This window comes from Saccostrea echinata, unplaced genomic scaffold, assembly GCF_033153115.1.
Source record: "Saccostrea echinata isolate AGI-Se365-2 ecotype Australia unplaced genomic scaffold, CSIRO_AGI_Sech_v1 ptg000016l, whole genome shotgun sequence".
In the NCBI taxonomy this organism is placed as follows: Eukaryota; Metazoa; Mollusca; class Bivalvia; order Ostreida; family Ostreidae; genus Saccostrea; species Saccostrea echinata.
Window position 1 is genome coordinate 6,020,380 of NW_026889765.1, and position 23,404 is coordinate 6,043,783.

Below are 23,404 nucleotides of genomic sequence, written 5' to 3' on the forward strand. Positions count from 1 at the left end.
CAGAAAACTAGTCTCGAAAAAAGGAGGGACGTTATCGTAATAAGTGATACATTTTTGGCGTAATAATCTCTCTCGGATGTTTTCATAATAGGCAATATATTCTCTATGCACTTCCGTTGCGTTTACCTAAGGATTTTTCAACGCACTGACTGCAATGTTGTTTAAGGATTAATTGTCGGATTCTTACGAGATGCAGAGTCAATCCGATAGCATGAACAAAGACAGAAATATATGTAGAGACAGTGTGCACCGATATTTCAGGTTAAAATAAAATAAATACATGTTTTTAAACCCAGAAAGACCAGTGGAGGTACAACGTAAACAAACCGGAGTGGCATACCTTTCTCTCTTATAATGTATACATGTAGTGGGGTATTTTTGTGTACAACGATTATTTGGGGGCTTCCACGATTTTTTCCTATGGTACACATGATGAATAAGTGCAATAAATATAATTTGTGAAAAAATGTCTAACAAGCCCCGGGGTTGAATATCGGGGGGGGGGGGGGGGGGGGGGATCCTGTCCACAAGTACCTGTGGACCAACTCGACGATACTGCACGTGTTGTGGATAAATCGTAGTCCATCGGAGAAATGAATGTTGACTGTTCCTGAAATTCTGTTATTTGTATTATCTCTGTTAAAATTGTCTTTATGATATGCGTTAATTAATTTCAAGTATTATAGCTACCATCATTTATTATTCTCCGCATTCCCTAACCTCGAATTTTGTTTTTTATATGTAATCAGTAAAGAGTGAGAACAAATATGTATTCATATACGTAACAAACAATATAAGTTTAATACTAATTACGAATAGAGTTTTTTTTTTCTAACATGAAGTAATCACATCACACTGAGTAAATAATACAATGTATGTAAAAATTAAACTTTATAGTTGAAGTTAAAAAAAATGTTTAAAAAATTTATTTAAAAAAAAAAAACATGTACAGGATGTACATAGGTATATAGGTAACGGTGTATTTAATGAAATATTGAGATGAAAAAGAGGGAGAGAGAGAGAGCAATAAGAAAAAATAACTCGAGCGCTCCCGGAAAATTTTTAAATAATGAGTAAATGTTTTATGTCCCATGCAGGCAGTCGATATGCATTACGCATGTAAAACCCTGTCATCCCCAACACCATCTCTGACATGGCCCAAATGACAAAATGTAAACTTAATTGCAAATAAAATTCTTAAAAATATCTTTGAATGGATTGATTTCTATTTACCAAACAATCTTATATCATTTTTATACATATAGAACTTTATAGGACGCAAGAGAGACGTGTACGTCATTGACGTCGTCTAGCAAAACGAACGTCGGAACTGAGGTTACTATCGCTTAAACACCACTTTTTATCATTATTTGCGATGTGTTACATGCAATCAGATATAAGCAAGTCATATATTGTTAGAAAGATAAAGTTCTCAACTTTTGAGTCAGGTAAATATCAATATATTTCAAGGTTCGGCGAAAATCGACCAATAACGTACCTTGTTCTTTGTACTTTTATATGGAATCATCATGGAATAAACTTTTACATGAGTTTGGGAACTATCAGCACCGAAGGTCTGATTCCAGCTGACTATAATTTTAACAACAAAACATACATACTGAACAATGATAGGGCAAAATAAAAGGATTAACAAAAAGTATAAAGAAATGAATTATCAAACAGTTATTGAGCGACTGGTGACATTTTAGCGACATGTATATAATAGAATTAACGAAGATAAAAGATTAAGTGTCAATAAATATAATTAGAAGTCGATTAAGAGATTAACTGTCTATCTCTGATTGTACCTCAGGTAGACTTAAGGCTGTGCGGAATTTATAGAATTGATCACATTTGCCGGAATACACAAAAAGTTTTTATAACAATTTATACAAAGTCCAAAAAGTTAATTTACACAGTAATTTATAATAAGTCCGAAAAGTTGTATTTTTCACCGTAACACATGCTCCGCCTTCGTTTAAAACATGCCCTCGTGTTTGAATTTTCTTTTAATAAAACCGGCCTCTTCTTGGTCTTCCTTGACATCTCCGGGATTGACAACGGTGTTGATTTTCTACAAAGACTGATTCTAGATGATCTCTTTTATCCTGTAATGCTTCGATGTTCTGCAGCAGGGCGTTGTTTTGTTCCCTTAACTGTTTCGTAGTCTTTTCGGCTTCCGTTCGAATTTTCATGACATATTGATTAATATGCTCACTACCGATTTCTTTAAGTTTCATTTGCATTAAGTTCATAATGACTCTGTCACCGTGAGCGTCTTCTTCCAATTTTTTTTAATTTTCTTCAGATAGGACTTATTGGTACAGTTGTTTGATTGTTGTTTTAACTTCTTTTCCATTTCCGAGTTTTCATGTAATTTTCCGATTTCAGGCTCAGCTGCTTTTAATTTAGTCCCCATATTCCTCTTCTGTTCATTAGACATGCGAAGTCGAATTTTAAGCTTGTTCAGCTCAGTTCGCAGAGTACAAGATGTATAACAATAAAATTGAAACTGACTAACACTAAGTGAATTAAATGGTAATTCTCGCAAAATCCGTTTGTTTTTAATACATGTATATGTGTGCAGTCGTTTAATGTCTCGCGCTTTTTCTCTGTCTGACAATTGTGGAAATGTGCATCCTAATGTTTTATGTTTCGCGTTCAATCAGAAGTCCTACAGATGTCACAGAATTGGGAATTATTCTAGGATGTGCTTTATTCAGATTAGAGTATCAAAGCCAAAAGTTATGACAAAGGACCGGTTGCTACTTGTAGTAGGAAAAAGACTCGGGTCATGAAACGACTGTGCAAGTATCTCGAAAATAAGCAAATACTGCGAGAATTGTCATTCAGTTCTCTTCGAGACAGTCAGTTTCGTACATTATTTGATACATCGTGCACTCCACTAACTGAGCTGAAAAATCGTAAATTTCAAATATGCATGTCAAATAAACAAAAGATGAAGATGACGGTTAATTCAACAAAAGCCAAATCTGAAATCGAAAAACTTTGAAATCAAAATATGGTTTTGAAAAAGGAGATGCAAGAGCAAACGAACAAGTCTGATGATAACATCTATAGTGAGAAAATTCGCAAACTGGAAGACGACGAAAACGGTGATAGAGTAATTATGGACTTAATGCAGAGGAAATTTAACGAGATCGGAAAGGAACATAATCAGTATGTAATACAAATTCGGGCAGAAGCTGAGAAAACAACTAAACTGTTAAGGGAAGAGAACAACACCCTGCTACAGACCATCCGAATATTTGAAGATGAAAGGGATCATATGCTTGCCTTGTTTGTGGGAAACAAACGACAATTTTAACAAAGTAGAGGGGAAGACCAAGAAGAGGACGGTTTATTAAAAGAAAATTCAAACACGAGGACATGTTTTACGCGAAGGCGGAGCATGTGTTACGGTGTAAAATACGACTTTTCAGACTTATTATAAATTACTGTGTAAATTAACTTTTCGGACTTTGTGAAAATTTTTATAAAAACTTTTTATACTTTTTGTTAATCCTTTTATTTTGTCCTATCTTTATCCAGTATGTATGTTTTGTTGCTGAAATTATAGTCAGTTGGAATCTGACCATCGGTGCTGATAGTTCCCAAACTCATGTAAAAGCTTTTTCCATGCTGATTCCATATAAAAGTACAAAAGTTGTAACGTGTTTGTGTGTTTGAGGTTTTAGGAATCTCACAGTTGGCCCAGAACTAGTAGTAGACGAAAAAATTCTACCCGTAATATACTTTTTAATAGTTGTCTGTACTACATGTATATGATTTATAACAATATCCTTAAAAAGGAAATGTCCATCTTCAACCAGCCATTTTTTCTCACAAAAGAAGGGTATTCACCAACCATGTATCTTTAAAAAACGAAAGTTTGTTAAAGCAGAATAACTCTTTTAAGTATGTGCAATAAAAAGATTCATGCTTATGCTCGGGTATTTTTTTTTTTTTTTTTTTTTTTTGTGATTTATAGGTATTTGGGTGACCAAATTGCATTTGTTTAACTTTATTTCAATTTTTACAAACAAAACTGATGCTTAAAAGTTTAGAATTATAAAAATCAAACTAACCTGGCTGTAAGGAAAAGATTATATGAATACCAAGAATATCGAAATATACGAAGAATTACAAATGTTAAATAACTTAAAACAATGCTAACACAATATTTCCATCTTTCATATTTTTTCGTTAACGTTGGTTATGTTTTGGTTTAGATTTACAGGTCTTTTGTACAAAATATGGGACATGGGGTCTTTAACAAAATACACACTGTGTATTCATTGTTAAAATGTACCTTTGCACATTCATTGAAAGCATTAAGTATTTTTTAGCTCATGCAGCCAAAATTAGGTTGATTGAAAAAATCACAAAAAAGTTCATAGGGATAAAAAGGAAATTAAAATGCTTTAGACTTAATTTACCTCGTAGGGCTCAGTGTCCTAAGGAAGAAACACAATCACTTCCTACGAATGTGGTAGGAACCTTTTATTTTTCCATGTTTAGCGAAATATAATACATGTACCCAAGAAATTCTCAACTTTGGTGAAACTGCAGCAAGACTGCAGCAAGACTATCAATAAATAAGGCAAATCCTTAACAAAAATTTACTTATTTTAACTATAGTTTACTATAACATTAACGTTTTTACTGTAGTAAATCATAGTAAACTATAATTAACTGTAGTATATTTTGTTAGGGATTATTCACTTACGCTAGACTAGATCATGGAGACATGATAAACAGAAAAGTTATGCTACGTTCCAGTTTTCGCAACTTCATAATTATATCAGTGGAAATGTATCCCAAACTCTCTCTCTCTCTCTCTCTTTCTCTCTCTCTCTTCTTCAAATGTCTTCAATCAATAGTTATTGGTTACTTGTTTATCTTGTAGTATATATCATGACCCTTCTTTTTTGATAAACACATACGTATGCAGTTTGAACATTGTAATGGGCAGCATGCATGTTTTCATTCTATCTCAGAAAAACACACTAAAAGCAATGTTCTGTTGACTGCCTATTTGTTTTTGTCAAAACAAATTTTAACCATCAACCTTTGAAAACTTTGAATAGGTCAAGAGAGATCACGTTTCTTGAATTAAAATTACAATTTTATATTAGCATAGTTGACAATACAAAGAGCATCAATAATGTTGACATACATTCACTCGGGTATGATCAATATCGGAAAAGCATTGGCAGTATACAACATATTCCAGCAGAAATTACACAAATATTAGACAAAAAAAAAAGAATGAGAAAAAGGTGTAGGTAGAGCGTTGGAGGCGGCTTAAAATAAAGTAGATATTTTATCCAATACATGTACACTTCACGGCGTTCTGTATGTTTAACGTCTCTTCGAGAATTTTTCACTGCAAATTTAAAATTGTACTCGGCACTTTCGGCCTTTGAGTACTGACTGATCTTTTTTGTGCTAGCACTTACTGCGGCACGGGACCTCGGTTTGTACGGTCTACACGACCCCCAGTGGGAAAGGAACCCGCGACGTAAGAGTTAACTCCTTACTCAGCAATTCTAGAGCAAACTTTCTAACCATTTGTCCATGTGGGTGACTCACAGCGTTCTTGAAGAAACTGAAAAGCGACGCTATTTAAATGGCCAAGACCACCTTCATCCATCTCACATATTCAATCGGACGTTCCATTGGATGTTGAAAAAAATGTCTCATTTCCACGAATCCCCTGCATCAGTCTATGGCAACAAACATGTTGGAGGACGTTACCAGTTAACTCTTCCACAAAAAGCAGTACATTCCAATATCCACAAGAATCTTTAAAGTAAACTCAAAAATCATTCATGCACAATTGACTATGCCAAATTCCAATTCATCCTTATCGTTATCCATTTTTCATATTTATGGGATTTCTATTTATCTGCCATAGTAATATCGTAACACGACAAGATTGATTGATTGGTTGTATGTTGTTTTACGTCCCGTTTGAGAATCTTTCACTCATATAGAGAGTCACCATATACTGGTGATGGGCTTCAAATTTATACCTTTACTCGGCACTTAGGGCCATTGAGCAGTGAGGGTTCTTTATCGTGCCAACACCTACCGTGACACGGGGCCTCGGTTTTTAAGGTCTCATCCGAAGGACCCGCAGCTTTCACTTCAAAGTGCCGAGAGCTTGGCGAAGGAACAATTGCTACCTATTTTTTATCGACTTAGGTCAGTCGCGGCCGTGATTCGAACACACGACCTTCCGATCACTAAAACGACAAGAAACGACCTTAATGTGTAAAAGGTAAAGAACAGTGATCGATCTAAAAATATCCACAAACAATACAAACATGTGAAGAGGGCCTAAAATAAGGACCCCTGGAAATTCCAGAGGTAGTATCAGGTGCATAGGAAGAGGAAGCATCCCCTGTTGACCGGTCACACCCACCGTGATCCCTATGTATTGATCAGGTAGACGGAACTATCCGTAGTCACATCAGCCCAAAAACAAAGGCCTAACAATTAGTATGAAACAAGTCAGTCAAAATACGACCAAATGATAGGTTATATTTTCTAACAATGTCATTAAAAGGACCAAAAGATTTACGAAATGCTGATCTTAAACGAGTCTGTTGAAATCCCTATAGTATCAACTTATCACTGAGTAGCCTGCATGCCTCGTTTTGAAAATTGATTGTACTGAGAGCAAACTCTTGAGTAGTGAACCATCCATCTTTTCCGTACTAATATTCTATCAGGAATATTTTTTTTTTGCATACAGCCCTTTCGCCGATGGCTTGATTTCACCTAATGTCTTCTTCCAAAAATGTTATGATGTTGATATGATTGTACAAATTGCAACCGCATTTCATTTGAAATTCGAGTTGAAAGTTCATTGATATATCAAAGGACAGATTACAAAATTGGCTTTTAATCATTTTTATCAATGAAATGTAAGTGTTTTGTGTGGTTTATTTTCTTTGTTTTTTTTCTTAAATTATTTTATTTCTAAAAAGAGTGTGTGTAGATATGGATGAAACAATTAGAATTATTTAAACGTACTGTATAGTAAAGAAACCTTAGTATCAAATATTTTAGAAAAAATTTGTCATAAATACAGTTTTTCCATTGATACTAAACTTTTTAAGACACTAATTTGGATATTTGAAGATCCTATTGTCGTAAAACCTTGGCATTGTTTTTGATCACTATAAGTGAGATTTTTTTCGTTTGCTTCTGTCACCTTGCAAATTGCACACATTTATTTATAGTTTGTTTGCCTGTTGAATATTCTTGGCAATGCAAGATTTATTCACACTAATATCAAAGGTTGATTGACTGATTGACTAATTGATTATTGTTTTTCGTCCCTTGTGAGAATGTTTTACTCACCATATACCGGTGAAGGGCTTCAAATTAAGTTCTTTATTGACACTTAGGGCCATTAAGCAGTGAGGGTTCTTTATGGTGCCAATGCCTACCATGACAAGGGACCTCGATTTTTAAGGTCATATCCGAAAGACACTTGTTACTTTCACTTCCAGTGCCGAGTGCTTGGTGAATCAAAAGTCACTACCTATATTAACGTGGAAAGGTGAATATGACGAACAGTGGTCGAATCCCACTGTCAGACGTGGAGACCGGTCCTTCGGATGAGACCGTATAAACCGATGGGATCAGGGGCCTTGGAGGAGTAAGCATCCTCTGTCGACCGGTCACATCCACCGTAAGCCCTATGTACTGATCAGGTAGACGGATTATTCCGTAGTCAAATTTAGTTTAAAAATAAACCCTACCAATTAGTATGAAATATATCAGTCAAAATACGATTTAATGATTCGTTATATTTTCCAGCAAGGTTATTATAACGACCATGTGAATTTACAAAATGCTGACTTTAAACGAAATTGTTGAAATCCCTTTAATATCAACTTATCTGTCAGTAGCCTGACTCGGTGTAAAAATTGAACGTTCTCAGAGCATGCTCTTGACTGTCGAATAAATTGGGAGACTTAAACACCGTATACAGGTGGTAGTGGAATATAACTGTATAATATAGTAAGGAAAGTTGAGGATGAAATTCTGAAGTCATCTCGTATAACATACAATTTAGTTATCAGTTTGCCATTATCGCCTATTTTCAGTAAAACATCAAAAATATAAACAAATGTGACAGACTCTGTGGTGTCTTTTATTTCGAATTCACTGGGATATATTGAGTCGACCTCTGGATGGAAGTTACTATTGTTAATTGATAAAACTTCAGGGTCAAGAAATTGTTTTACCGAGCCACTGTGTATACTCCCCAAAAAAGTATTAACTGCTGTGAAGGGAAAACTTAAAAATGTACTGTCCTACTACATATTCAAGATTTAGTGTAAATCAAATGTGGATTCTCCAAAAAATTAAAGGACTTTTAAAAAATTTAGAATCACAAGGTTTTTACCACCAACAATCAGTATTATTAAAATGTATGACGTAACTACACTTTAAACTGTCCAACCATTCCTCATGATAAACTAAAGACTAAATTTTCACATTATTGAGAACTGCTTCTTAAAAAAAATTGAACTCAAAACTTTTCATATCTTATCATTGGTAACCTACAAATAACTTTAAAAAATACATCCCGATTCTACATACAGTATACCGAAGTTAATATAAAGAAAATGCTGGAGTTCCTCTTTGACATTTTGTCCATCTTTGGAGATCCGGTCTTTAGACAATCTGATGGAATTCCAATGGGTGCAGAACTCTGTTACGATTGTGCGTTTTGTAGATTGATCCTGTTTTTTTTTTCTTATGTAGCAAGAAAAAAAGTCCTCAGTCTACCGACATTCTACGTCTTTGGACTTGAGGCATGGTAACTTGCTCACTTTTCAACAATAAGGAGAAAGAATTAAGCAATATTCTTGTCTTTGGAACAGTAGATTATATAAGTTCTAAAACCTGTAATTTCATGAGACCTAATGCTTTCAAAAATAAAAAAAAAAATCGCATGGGCCATGCAACAACTCTGGATCTCTTTTTGTAATTTTTTCCCTTTTCCCCTCACGGTGTCTTTTTAAATTTTAGAATGAAGCTAAAAATGAACCAGTAAGGTTTGTATGAAAGATTTGATAATGGATTGATTTTTCCATTGATGATTGAGGTACAAGATATTGAACGATTAAGCTTACACCTCAGATATTTGACATATGAAACGCTGTGTACATAGTAGAAGGAATTGCAGAAACTGGAAAGGTTGTGCCGAAATCGGACAAAACTTGAATCAGTTCTGTACTTTTGAAGGTATGTTATCACGCTACATTTATCAAAAACATTAAATCGTAGCAATTAAGAAACATTGTAGCTTGAGTTGTTATTTAGAGCATGTTGTGTTTTACAGTAAAATGAAGTACAACAATATTTTGCAAATGACACAATGAAATTTAACAAATGGCTTTAAAATAATACTTTTAATTTTTCGAACGTTATTACTGCATTTCACTATTTTTTTTTAGTTTACTTAATCTCTCATTCCCATGAATCTTGTTTTGTTAACACAAAGAACTTTCAAAGTGTTGGTTTATTTGTATTTAAATTATACTTTTTTTCATGGCTGTGGTAAGAAATTTACTTTGCCCTCTTCAGACTGAAAATCAGGTTGGATATTTTAATTGGTTTACAAACTGAGGAATTAAGACCAATGAATATGATAAGATAATTAGAATTCCAGATGTAATTAAGGCATTAAAGCATTTAAAAAAAGGTTAGCAGCTGTTAATCATTACATTTTTTGCATCCTTTTCTAAATGACCATGCACGGTTTTCTTCAAGACGTTGATGAAACAATTTGAATTATTTCAGCATATTTTATGAATAAGGCTTCATAGATTTATTTTCATTAATACATGTAGCATTTGCTATGAATATATGTTTTTCCACTGATTCTAAATATTTTTTTATGATGAATATCGATATTTCCTCACCTGTGGTAATTGTTTGATTGTTTCAAAATTTTTTTAAAGAATTTTTTCATACGTTTCTGTTATTTCTTGCAAATTGCAAACAAACACGTAGAGAGGTTTTTCCCCTTGTTGAATATACTTACATTGCACTAATACAAGATCTATTTACAATAATGAAAATCGTGATTTAAGATATTTATCTTACATAGTTTACGAGCATTATACAGGGTAAAGAAATGTTTTTTTACATTCTTTTTTTTTTCCTTTTTTTACAGTGAAAAATCTTACCATAATTTGGAACTCAAAATCTCGTAGCTGCCAGAATAAAAGGATCCATACCTCCGAAAATTATTTAGAAAGTTAAAAGCACATTTATTTAGTATGTGGAATCAGACAGCGGCGTACTTAAATAAAACACTCGACGTTATTACTGCAAACTATGAGGATGACAATTCTGCTGTTTTGAATTCAAACAACCCCAGAAACAATGATAATATTTATATGATAATGTTGTTTTTTGACAAGCTTTTGTCTGGTTTTTCTTTCTACTTTTGAAAGTCAACTGTTTGAGTTTACAATGAATACAGCAGATCATCATACGTCTTTCCAATGTACAATTGTAAATGTAAATGTAATTTTAAATGTACAATTGTACAGCATATAACACGGATTTTAATGATTCCCTTTTTATTGCAGTGTTCATACTTATTGTCGTTTCAAATACATTCACCTAACTGCTGTGTTGGTGATATTATATCCTAAAAAACCTACATAATTAAAGTTTGACACAAATTAAATCCGGAATGTATTACATTTTTTAAAAGATGTTTTTATTGTTCAAACATGCATTTTTTTTTTTATCATAGATAATGTTGATAATGACCTGCTTACATTTTCACCTCTTTAGCAAAGCATCTTCAACATTTCCTCATATCAATGTCCATGTTAAAGTATCATATAATAGATTGTGACTACCAGAAGCATGAAGTGTCGAAAGTGAAAATAAACCTATCTTGTGCATAAAACGAACAGATGAAAATCTGTCACTTTCGTCTTTTTTAATAAAAGAATAATTATCAATTATTTAAAAAAAAAATCTTTCGAAACATTTTAAATGTATTATTGCCAATGCCAATTCCTTTCAATAAAACTTATCATTCCTAACATTTCTATTGATCAGCCACGAAATATCTTAGCATTTTCAGAAAACTGCCTTCACTGTCCGTATTAATAAACCACACAAACACTTAGGTTTGTTGCACTTTGCCACTAATTGTCTATATAATTGCAAGTAATATATCATATTTGATTATGTAATTATTGGTATTAAAATCCATAAAATTATTTATTTGATACTATAATCTGTCTCATAAATTAGAATAAAATCAAGTCGAATTATGAATTAATATGATTGATAACTAAACATTTGTAATAGCTCTTTATGTACCTGTAAGAGTTCCAAAAGCCAAATACAGTGTGCTCAAATCCTTGATACTCGGCACCATTTTTCTGTAATAGGAGTAAACCTTAGATCACCATTTTCATTAGTGGTTCTAGAATATTTTTGAACATCTCTTATATTTTCATGTTTATTATTTCCCAGGTTCTTATTTTGATTTGAGATCCTGTCTGGTCTTATTTCCGAGCTTATTTGTAATTTATTTCAACACCTCATGTCAATTGTAATGAAAACACCAGTTCCAACAAACAACAAAATTTATTAACCTTTGTATAGAAATAGTATAAAAAAAATAACAACTGTAAATTCCTGCCTTGTAGAGAAATCCTTACGCCTGAATAAAATCACCCCCCAACCTAGCGTACTGAAACGCTAGCCCAACCTAGCCGGGGGGAAAGGCCTAGGGTAATTTAGAAAAACCCCTTATTTATTTAAGAATATCTTAAAACCTAACTCCTAACTTTTAGATTTATGGCCTAATAAATTTAACAGGAGCAATAGACGACGGCAATTTAATCAAAATGCCTAATATCTTAACATAATTTCTAGGGGTGCAACCTGTTAAATACCTAATAAACCTTTATTAAAGTGAGAGAACTTACAGCAAGTTAATGCTTTCCAAGATTCCCCACGTGTCTAACAGTTACACGGGTTTATATACTCTTTGGAAACAATAGAAACTTTAATTTGAAATCTAGTGAATACACCCCAAGGGTATGAACTTTGACTGAAATTAGTAACACCCAAAAGGTGAACTTCCGCATTGATAGCCAGTGAGAATTAAAATATCAAACGTACACATTTACCCGTAAGATTTGATGGAAGCAACATGTGCGATTATCTGAGAAGGTTTGTAAATATAAACAAATGATATGGGGGATAAGGCAGTATACCAATATATGCATGAAAACATTAATAACGACATTAAATTTAAAAATACAAGGCATAAATCCATATAACAAAATTCATTCCTGCTACACATTAATTACTAAGTACAAATAAATAAACCTTTCTTAATATAAAAGAATTCGTATTGTAGAAAAAGCAGAGATACACAAATAACTCCTTAATAATTTCAATGCCACTAAGGGTGATATCTTTATCATTCTAGCTTCATGCCAACGTCGTCCGTTTCAAGTGGAGTGCATTTTCCATTATTTTCGATTTTTGCTCTCTGCATGTGCTCATGACAAAACTCGCTAAAAATATTTAAAATAATGTTCATAAATTTTTAAACATTCAACCAATACTAACGTGAACCAAATTTTGCATAGCCATAATTTATTTAATTTTCCCTAAATAATTCATTCTTAAAAATATATCTTTCATAGTAAAATAGAATGATTTATAGGAAGGCCGATATAATCTGTCGTCGCAGGAACAAAATCCAGGGGGGAAAAATGGATGTCACTATTCCAATTGTATTTGTTTTTCTGGTAATATGTAAAACATCAAACTCAAATTTATATCAATGAAACCAGAAACAAAATCTTAATAACTTGTCAAATTTTCATTTAAATAGCATCTTTGATGTCTTTATTTTTAAAGTGTTGTAGGAATTGCGTTTGATGAAGTCGACTTGTCAAACGCACTGGCGGCGCACGGAGATACAAAAATGTTTCAAATGTGGTTTGTCCACAACAGAGACGGAAAAAGAATACAGAATAGTGACAATACACAGGAGAACGCCTATAGAGAAGTTGTTTTTAAATGGTATGAAAGTCAAGGAATGTTTTCAACCTTCGCATCGAAAATAGTAACGCATAGAAAAAGAAATGTATTGTTTGTTAAAATCAGATGATGAGAAATGTTAATGGACCACGATCGACGTCAAACTTTTTGATTCTCTGCTACCTGTTGTGTAAGGCGACCTTTCGACTAATCTTTGACTGAAATTTGAATCTGATAAAAAAAGTATAAACAGTAGTACATTTTAATGAGTCCCTCAGTCAAAAGTTTTATTTTTTCCTTTAAAAAAATAATTGTATGTTTAAGGGATGCATATTGAGAAGTTGGGACAGTACTTAAAAATAATCATGACGTTAGGAGACGTAATATAAATTACACTTGATTTCGTGCTCAAATGCTTCTTTCACTTTTACATTAATTTCTTATTAAGTATGTTATCATCATGAAACTTGAAATTCACGATCATAAAAGGTAGCTTTTTACTATGACAAGTAAAGAAATTTAATTAAGCAAAGAGAAACAAAATTCTTTTCCCTGTCTACGATTTTTTGTAACAGCCTTCGAATAAACAACTTTTTGTAATCACATTCTGCAAAGAAAGAGTACTTATTTGTGCTTCTGCAAGCGATGGCCGAAACGTGGAACTCCACGTCAGACGTCACCAAAACGCGACACACTGGCTTGTTTCAAGTTACATGCCTCCAATCGGATGAAGAATGGTTTGGAAATAATAAAACTTACATGTAAAATGTATACTTTCACTGAAGAAAGCAAGAAATAATTTCCATCTTATAAAATGAGATTCAGCTCTCCTGTTTGGCACACTATAACATATCTATAAAATAACTTTTGGACCAAATTGCTAAGGTTTAGAAGAAGTAAAAATAAAAATGGAAAATGACATTTAAAATACTAAATACTTTCAATTTGAGAATTCTGATGCCAGAAGTATTAAACTTGTTAAATTTGTAAAAACTGTTGAAGGTAAATTTGGATATAATTAGCAAATAAATTTGGCACAAAATCAGTTTTTTTCCAATTAAGGTGAAATTCAAGATATTTTGGCCAAAACACCTTCATGGCAGTCTGCTCTGGATAAAAATTGGTTTGGAAATGCAAGAGCTGCTTCAAGAAGCCCTTCTTTGGTTTGTTTGTTTGTTTACTTTACGTACCTTGGAGATTTTTTCACTCACATTGAGACGCCACCACTTGCCGGTGAGGGCTCTAAATCTAGACCTGTCCTCGGCACTTACGGCCTTTGAGCAGTGAGGTCTTTTCGTGCGAGCACCTACTGCGACACGGGACCTCGGTTTGTAAAGTTTCATCCGAAGGACCAGTATCCACGTTGCACAGTGGATTCAAACCCGCGACATAAGGATCATCTCCTTATGCCGAGACTCTAGAGCAAACGCTCTAACAACTGCACCAACTGTCTTTTGTATAGTTTGATAATTAGACTTACCCACAACATACTTTAATTAATTTTGTAAAATAAAAATAGTAAGCTAAAAGTTATTCTGTATTCTGTATAACAAACGTTAGTTTGTTCTTGTAAAAAAAAAAATTAGGGAGCAGTTGCTTGAGAAACAAGTGAACGGAGTTTCCTTTCCACCTCCCCCCTAAATTCTCAGCCAAGATAAGCTCTGGAACCTTTCTGTGGGGCCGGAATGTCTAGTACAATGTAAATACAGCAGATATGCAGAAGTTCTACAATTTTTTTTCTTGAATAAGAATTGGATAAAAATCAAAATAAACACACATGTAGTTAGGTATCATTACATATGTTTAACATATTCTTAAAAGGTCAAATTTGAAAAGAATACTGAATAACTTACCGGAAATTTCTTATTGATGAGAAGTGATTAGTTACAACGATAAAGATTTATGTAAATTGTATACTGTAACTACATGTATATTAAAGTTAATGGCTTAAACGGAATCTTGAGAAAATACTGGATTTTTTCATATTTAAAAAAGCTCTCTCTTTCTCTCGAATGTGTGGCAATGTTGAGAGAGATGATCCACTAAGGTGTCATTAAAAGCAATAGATGTTTTGTCTAAGGAAAAATATAATCACTCAAATATTCATTAATTTGTCAAATGAAAGTGCACTTAAACAAAAGATGAAGTTAGAAATTTACTTTACCTGATAGATACTAATAACATTTTGTTTGTCTACAAAGTTCATTGCAGTTATAATCAAACACATTATGATTTATTGTTCTAATTAGATAAATTATGAAAATGCATCGAAAGAATTAATTTCGAGATAGATACAGTGTATTTCATGGTGGGTAAAGATTTTTCTTCTGGCAAAAAGCTTTTCGAATATGTTGATTAAAGGTGTACAGATATTAAACGATTTATCACATTTTACCCTAAAAAATCATGTAATATTTTTATTGTACTGAATGTATTTAGAATGCATTTAAGGGAAAATATCATGGTGAACAGTACGTGCAAACATTCTGCGCAGATAACAATTTTTATACTCTTACCCATCGTCATGCATTGTCAACCTTTGCTGTGTAATGTTACTCGAAGGGCGTGACTGATATACTAGGTAGGGTAACGGTTCTTTTTTACAATTATTCTTAACCAATCAAATTTAACTATTTAACATGAAAGTATAACAAAAATTAAATATCAATTTGTTTGTGCACCATTTCAGACATATCTATATAATTATGTGATTAATTACAGGATTTATTAATTTTACAGGATATATATATATATATATATATATATATATATATATATATATATATATATATATATATATATATATATATATATATATATATATATATATATATATATATATATTATATATATATATATATAAATTATTTTTTTCAGTAAAAGGGATAAATTGCATTACTTAGAAACGCTATATATGTATATCTATTGCCGTTACATGTAGCATTCTGGAACAGCAAGGTCATATTTCTATATAATGTTAGAGATATTGATACTAAAGCATCATGTCTGGAATGAAGTTTGTTTCAGTAAATACCCCTTGGGTAAGGATGGGGTGACAATATGGGGTCAAAATTTTTCGGAATTTTTCGGGAATAAAGGGGGGGGGGGGAATCTGAGGCAGAACAATCAGTGATACTGTTAATAGCTTTAATTTATTCATCAATTCAGTATTGCGATGAATAAACAAAAGCATGCACTGTCAAGCAAATATTTAGAATTCAGTAAACTTGGAACAATCAGTATACCTTTTCTTACAGATCTTATCTTTTGGTAAAGACGGGAAGCTGATTTAAAAAATAATCAACGGTAAAGAAAAATTGACAAGTGGTTTTAGGGGAAAAAGAAAAATATTTTATTCTTGTTCCCTGCATTTGAATTTGCATTTCACTGTAAACAATGGAGAATAGAAGAATGGAAATAAGTACAAAAAATATTTGGTGAGTATCATCTTTATTTAATATTTCTAGAACACACATGTACATTGTATATTACACTGGGAATAAAATTTCAAATAATAAGTGTTAAATTCAAATGAACATTTTCTATTTAGCTCCCAAACCATAAATCTTCAGCGTGTTTATTACTAATATTGAATAGATTCTATTACGTTTTGAAGCGTAAATGGTCAAAACATTAACTTTTATATCTACGGATAATACGTGAATAATAATTAAGATATTCAAACTAAATAAATATATATTTTCTTTAGATAACGATGAATGTTTCCGAAAAATCGAGAAAGAATTTTCTGTTCAACAGTAATATGCATGAACACAGTGAATGGAATGGGACAAATGGATATCTTAATGAAAGACGGGAGGATAGTGGAGAATATTATATTAATGGAAGTTTCTTCAGTGTACGCAAACAATACAACAATACAGAAACCCCTTCCATTGAGTTTAAATTGTTTGTTTAGAAAACTCCAAATCATATTGACATCCAGAGAGATTTTCTTGTGCTAACTTTGATAATCGGATCCTTTGGTTTTATTGGAAACATCGTTACCATTTTGTTTATTTCTAGTGACAAAAAGCGTCATACAACGACATTTACCGCCATTGGATGCTTGGCATTTTCAGATTTTCTTTACCTTTTGTCATCTTATTTTAGAGGTTTTACCAACATTTATGAATATTTGATATATATTTCAAAACCGACATTTGTATTATTGTCTCCATTTTTCATTTTTAGGTCTTTTGAATTCACTATTTACTTAAGTTCAATAGGCCATATTTTGTTTCTATCAATGATTAGATATCTGTTAACAGTTCACCTCCTGCAAAGCAGAATTCGCCTAAACCCCTCCCTTATTAAGGGATATTCATTTATGATATGGATTTATGGATTCTTAATATCAATCATTATTGTATCAATAGAATTCAACGTGTTATTCGATTTTCTTTCATATGTATATTTTGCCATAATTAGGGAATCTGTGTGTACCCTGGTTCCGTTTTGTGTTATCATCACTTTGCATTGTTCTAAGATGAAAGAACTTAAGAAATCGAGTGTCACCTGTGATATTAAAACACGAATGAACTTTGTTATAACAATTATTTTAGCTGTATTTTTGTGTTCTCATTTGTCAGACTTAATTGCAATTGTTACATTCCTTATTAGGTATATTTATAACCCTCCTGATGCGTATGACATGCTTGTGATTACTAAACACATCACGCGGCTATGTTAAGGCTGTCCGAAGGCTTAATATGCATTAGAAATACGCTATAATATTTTGAGCTAGATTTTGATTTTAATTTGTAATCTATGTATACATGTGCAGTAAATTTGTGAAGATAGTTAGATAAGGTATTGTGAAAAAGCAAATTTGTGATGTCACATGACTGTGTTGATCACGTGACGGACACTAATAAATTTTCCTAACTGTTGCACAAATATCACATTGGCACAAGTGAAAAACAAAATTATTGAGGACAGTTTGTTACATAAGTCAATTAAACGTATTCTTTGGTATATATAAAGTGCTGGGTGCAAGTCTGAGTTTTACGTCTTAAGAAAATATTTCACGAGAAATTCAACTTACCCACATAAAAGGGGGCATTTTCCACTCTTCATCGCAATTTATACAAAATAGGATAAATTACATACGATCCCCCAACAAAATTCATTTAGAAGACACACTTCTCTAGTAGATTTCCATAGAACATCTCTAGTTTATCTTTATTAATCACTTGTGCCAGTCTAATATTTGCATAATTTATAAATTCTAACTCTGTCTACGGACGTGTAAGGGGGAGCGTTTCATAATCATTTATTTGTTATTGTTTGAATACGTACATTATCAGAAAGAGAAAGGAATAACGATATTGTATTACAAATAATCACCATCATAACCGTACATAGAAACTTTAACCAACAATACACCTGATTTAAACATCAACGTCGAATTTTTAAAATTTACATGCATGTGAAGGAATGTAAAAGTCATGACACTTTCCCCGTCATGACTGCTCAACTTTGCAGTGACTTGACGTCATATTCTATTATGACGTCATATCTTAGTAGTTCTGACAAGTAACAGCGGCTAGTACACTGTGATATTTAACGGACAGCCTTATCCTAGCCGCGTGCAGTTTTTTTCCTGGAAGTCACAAACTTTTCCTGTAATCCTTATATATATTTCTTCGTGTCATTTTTCGTATCGTGTAAGGATAAAAATAAAAAGATACAAATATAATCTAAATATGGTTATATTTTATTTCTTTATAGAAAAGATTGATAGGGGCAAACAATTATATGTGTTACAGATATTTTGTCAAAAATGAGTTATGAATGAATCTACACAATATGAACTGATTTGTTTTTATGCCCGAAAGAAATAGTTTCCATGGTTTTGAAGAGGGACGGTTATATCTTGTTTCTTTGCTTATGGGTGCCTTTTCATTATTCACATAAAAGACTTCTGTTCCGAAAGAAACAGTTTTTCTGACACAAATGCAAGAAAATCCAGTATGCCTCATTTTTATCCGTCCATTACTAACATGTTCTGTTGATAGGATGGGGTCTTTAACAAAACATACACTGTGTATTCATTGTTATGATGTACTTTTGCACATTCTTTGAAAGCATTAATTTTTTTCCTGCAAAATTATGTTGATTGTAAAATTTGCAAAAAAAAGCTCATAGGGAAAAAAGGAAATTAAAATGCTTCAGACTTCATTTACCATGTAAGGCTCAGTGTTCTAAGGAAGAAACACAATCACGTCCTACGAATGTGGTCGGAACTTTGTTTATAGCGAGATATATATATATATATATATATATATATATATATATATATATATATATATATATATATATATATATATATATATAATACATGTATAATTGATGTACAATACATGTATAATAGCGAGATATAATACATGCACTTAAGAAATTCGCAAGAACTTTGTTGAAACTACAGCAAGTCTGCAGCAAGACTGTCAATAAATAAGGTAAATTTACAAAACTTTACTTAAGTTAACTATAGCATCATCGTTTTTACTGTAATAAATCATAGTAAACTATAGTATATTTTGGCAGGGATAACTTAGTATAACTAGAAAGTGACTAGCGCATGGAGACATGATAAACAGAAAAGTTATGTTACGTTCCAGTTTTCGCCACTTTATTATTATATCAGTGGAAATACACCCCCAACTCAAAATCTCTCTATCTCTTTCCCTCTCTCTCTCTCTCTCTCTCTCTCTCTCTCTCTCAAGAAATCGTCTTCAAATGTCTTCAATCAATATTTATTGGTTACCTGTTACCTTATAGTATACATGGATATTATACCTCTTCATTTTTAATGAGCACATACGTATGCAATTTGAACATTGTAATGGGCAGGGTACATGTTTTCATGCAATCACAGAAAAACACACTAATAGCAATGTTCTGTTGACTGCCAATTTGGTTTTGGTAAAACTGGTTTTAACCTAAAAACTTTGAAAACTTTGCAATAGGTCAAGAGTGATCACGTGTTCTGAAAAAAAATCAAATTTTATAACATTTAGCATACATGGCAATACAAGAGCATATAACATGTTTGAAAACGTTAATACGTTGATACGTTGATAGACATTCACTCGGGTATGAACAATGTCGTAAAAACGTCGAGTTGGCAAGGTTCCTCGCTTTCATGCAGAAATTTTAAGACTCTTGTGGAGGTGAGATGGTACCAAACATGTTATATGCTGGTACTTTCAACCCACCAAACATGCACTCTTCCGTTTCAAATGTTTTCAAATAAATGTTTAACATTTCTCAACGCAGTTTCTATTTAAATTGTTCATAAAAATACCTGCAGACTTTTTTGCCTTCACCTCAAATATCAGATGGTTGATATTTTAATAATATATACATCATTGTGTCGTCATTTTCCATAGTATTTAGATATTTTGGCGAAAAATGTTAATCTAGAACGAAGACAGTTTTATATATCCTCAATATAATAATTCATTTTATTAGCATTACTTCCCCTTGTATTTAAATTGTTATTCAGTAATAAATGAAAGAAAAATGAGAACTGCTTGTGTGTTTCTATTTAAAATACGCAAGTTTCGATATTATCTCCTTACTGCACTCTTTTGTTACGGAAGGGAGTTTTGTCTCCTCGTAAACCAGTAGGTGGGGCAGTTATTTTATTGAACACGTTACATCATGGATATGGCGGTCTATTGTAACTGTTTGTCGGACTGCACTCATAAACTCGAAAATTACCTAAATTACATTTGTAAGTAAAGACGTCATTTTTTTCTACCAAAAAATCATAACAAAAGAAAATAATATGTTGACGGTGCGACCGTTGGGGCGAGCGCATTGTTCACTTCACTTTTGTTAGCAGCTGCATTTCCATAAACAAAGTTTAAAAAGTGCAAAAATTTTAACAAAGAACGTTTAATCTACTATCTGTATGCAATATCCATTAAATTAGGGTGAGTTTATTTTTTGTGAACTTTTAGTTGTTGTTACCGCGCGAACGAAGTTAGCAGCGAGAACAACAAGCGATGCATTGTTGGTCCAGAATTACTGCGGAAAAAATTCTATTGAATGAATGTGCAGTAGTCCGAATTTTCTCTTCGCCCAGGCGTTGTCATAAGAGCTCGCAGTGACGAGCGGCGCTTCGCGCCGCTCGCTGCGCTCGATATAAGTAGATAAGACTTATCAGACGAGGAAGAGAGATAGATCTCTATTAAATACGTATGCATCTGGGGGTCGTAACATAAAGCTTGTTAAGTTTTTGACTTAATTAGGGTTATCAGTATATGTTTTAGGTGCAAACTTAAGACCTGCCTAAGTACTACTTATGTATGTCTTAAACTGTAACATAAAACGGACTTAGGTAGGTCTTAGCTAAGTCAAACTTATGTTCAAAATGTTTGCTATGAATCATCCTAGTTTTTCAATTTATTTATATATATATATATTTGTAAAAATGATTTAGTTGCGTTTTTAATCACATATTTATTAAAGCTGACGTCCTTACCTATCGGTTTTAGCTAGGTTAGATTTGATTCGTATTTAATTAAAGGTAATTCTGTTTAAATTCTTCGAAATACAATGTATTTGAAAAAAAATATTGCACGGTCACAAAGTGGCACTAATGGTTCATGCGTGAATATTGTTATCACTCGAGAAAAAAAAGTGCAAAACAATAGGGACATTTTGAAATTTTTTTTCCCTCCCATATCAACAAGCAGAGACTGCAGACGTTTTATGATATACTTATTTACAATTTAATGAAGGATGGAAAAGAATTCGTATATCTCCAACTTATCAACAATCTCTCTCTCTCTCTCTGGAACGTTAGTGAACGGTAGTGAACTCTGTCTGAATCCTCGCTTGTTGCGTTCTACATTCAATCTAATTTACAGAAAATCTTATTTGTTTTCTAGTCATCATCCTTTAATTCACCGACAATTTTTAAAATCATTTCATCTCATTTTTTTTCACAGTGAACAAACAAATCCATGATTACTGTATACAGTTTACTTATTTAATGATTAGTGTTTATAACCTAAGTCCCACTAATATTTCAAACGTATCCCAAAAATAATATTTTGCATTTACATGTATATTTCATTTAGAGAGTGATATTGGAATCAGTGATGAATACCCCTCCCCCCCCCCCCCCCACCCCCACCTTCCCGACGAAAAACTAAAATTCTTATACCAGTATATTAAATATAGAAAATTATTTTTTAATGTATAATATAAATAGAGGAATGTTTTAACATAGAAAGTCAACCTTAAATAGTTCTAAATATATGCTTAAGAAAGTTATGACATACTTAAGTCACCTCTACCGGCCGCCTAACTTTTGCTAAGATTGTAGTTACGGTCTTAAGTTTAAGACTGTACTTAAGTCCTACGTAAGCATGGTCTTAGACTTAGGGCCGGTACACATGATAAGGCTTGCCTTGTAAGTCATGGAACTTAAGTTCTTGCCTTACCGTGTGTACACCCTTAATACACGGTTTTTAGGAGCCTTCAAGTCTGACTTACAAAAAGAACACTGCTCTATTTCTTAATACAAGACTTAGCTGAAATTTTCTTCTCATCCAATGAAAATCATTTGCCCAAATGTCATTCTATTTTTATCAAACCAAACACGTGGGTATATTGAAGTGAACTCAAAGTATTTTCGAATTATGTAATGTAAATATCCACAAAGGCTTCTGTTCTACCTCTTTCTTTTTTTTAAGAAGTGTGAATGTACTTGTTGATATAATTATTACAAATCTTAGTAATGTATTCTTCTATTTTAATGCGGACTGAATGCACTATTTATGTCAGGAAACACATGGAAGTTATGGAAATGTTGTATATAATCTTGTAAGTCTTGCCTTGACGTGTGGACACGAGAGCCGTACGTCTTGCAAAACGTAAGGTTTTAGACTTATAAGGCAAGCCTTACCGTGTGTACCGGCCCTTAAGGACATACGCAACGTAGTTTGAACTTTATTGTCTTTTTCCCTGGAGTTGAAGAGTTCCAATACTTAAAGGAACTGTGTGCTACATTTTAATGTCTATATATGCTATTGTACACTTCTTCTAAAACAAGTTTGGATAAACAAAATATCTAGAATATATGTTTAGTAATTTTTGTATATTTTTCTTTGAATTATACAAGAATTTCCATCAATTGATATCTTTTCAAAACCCCTGGTAACGCATGCTGATTTTTTGTCTACAAACATCTGATGGCACTATAATCTTTAATTAAGAATATCTCGAAAAATTATCAGTAGGTAAGGTACGTTGCGTATGTCCTTAAGTACCCTTTATGTTACAACCCCCAAGGGCTCGTAACATAAAGCTTGCTAAGATTTTG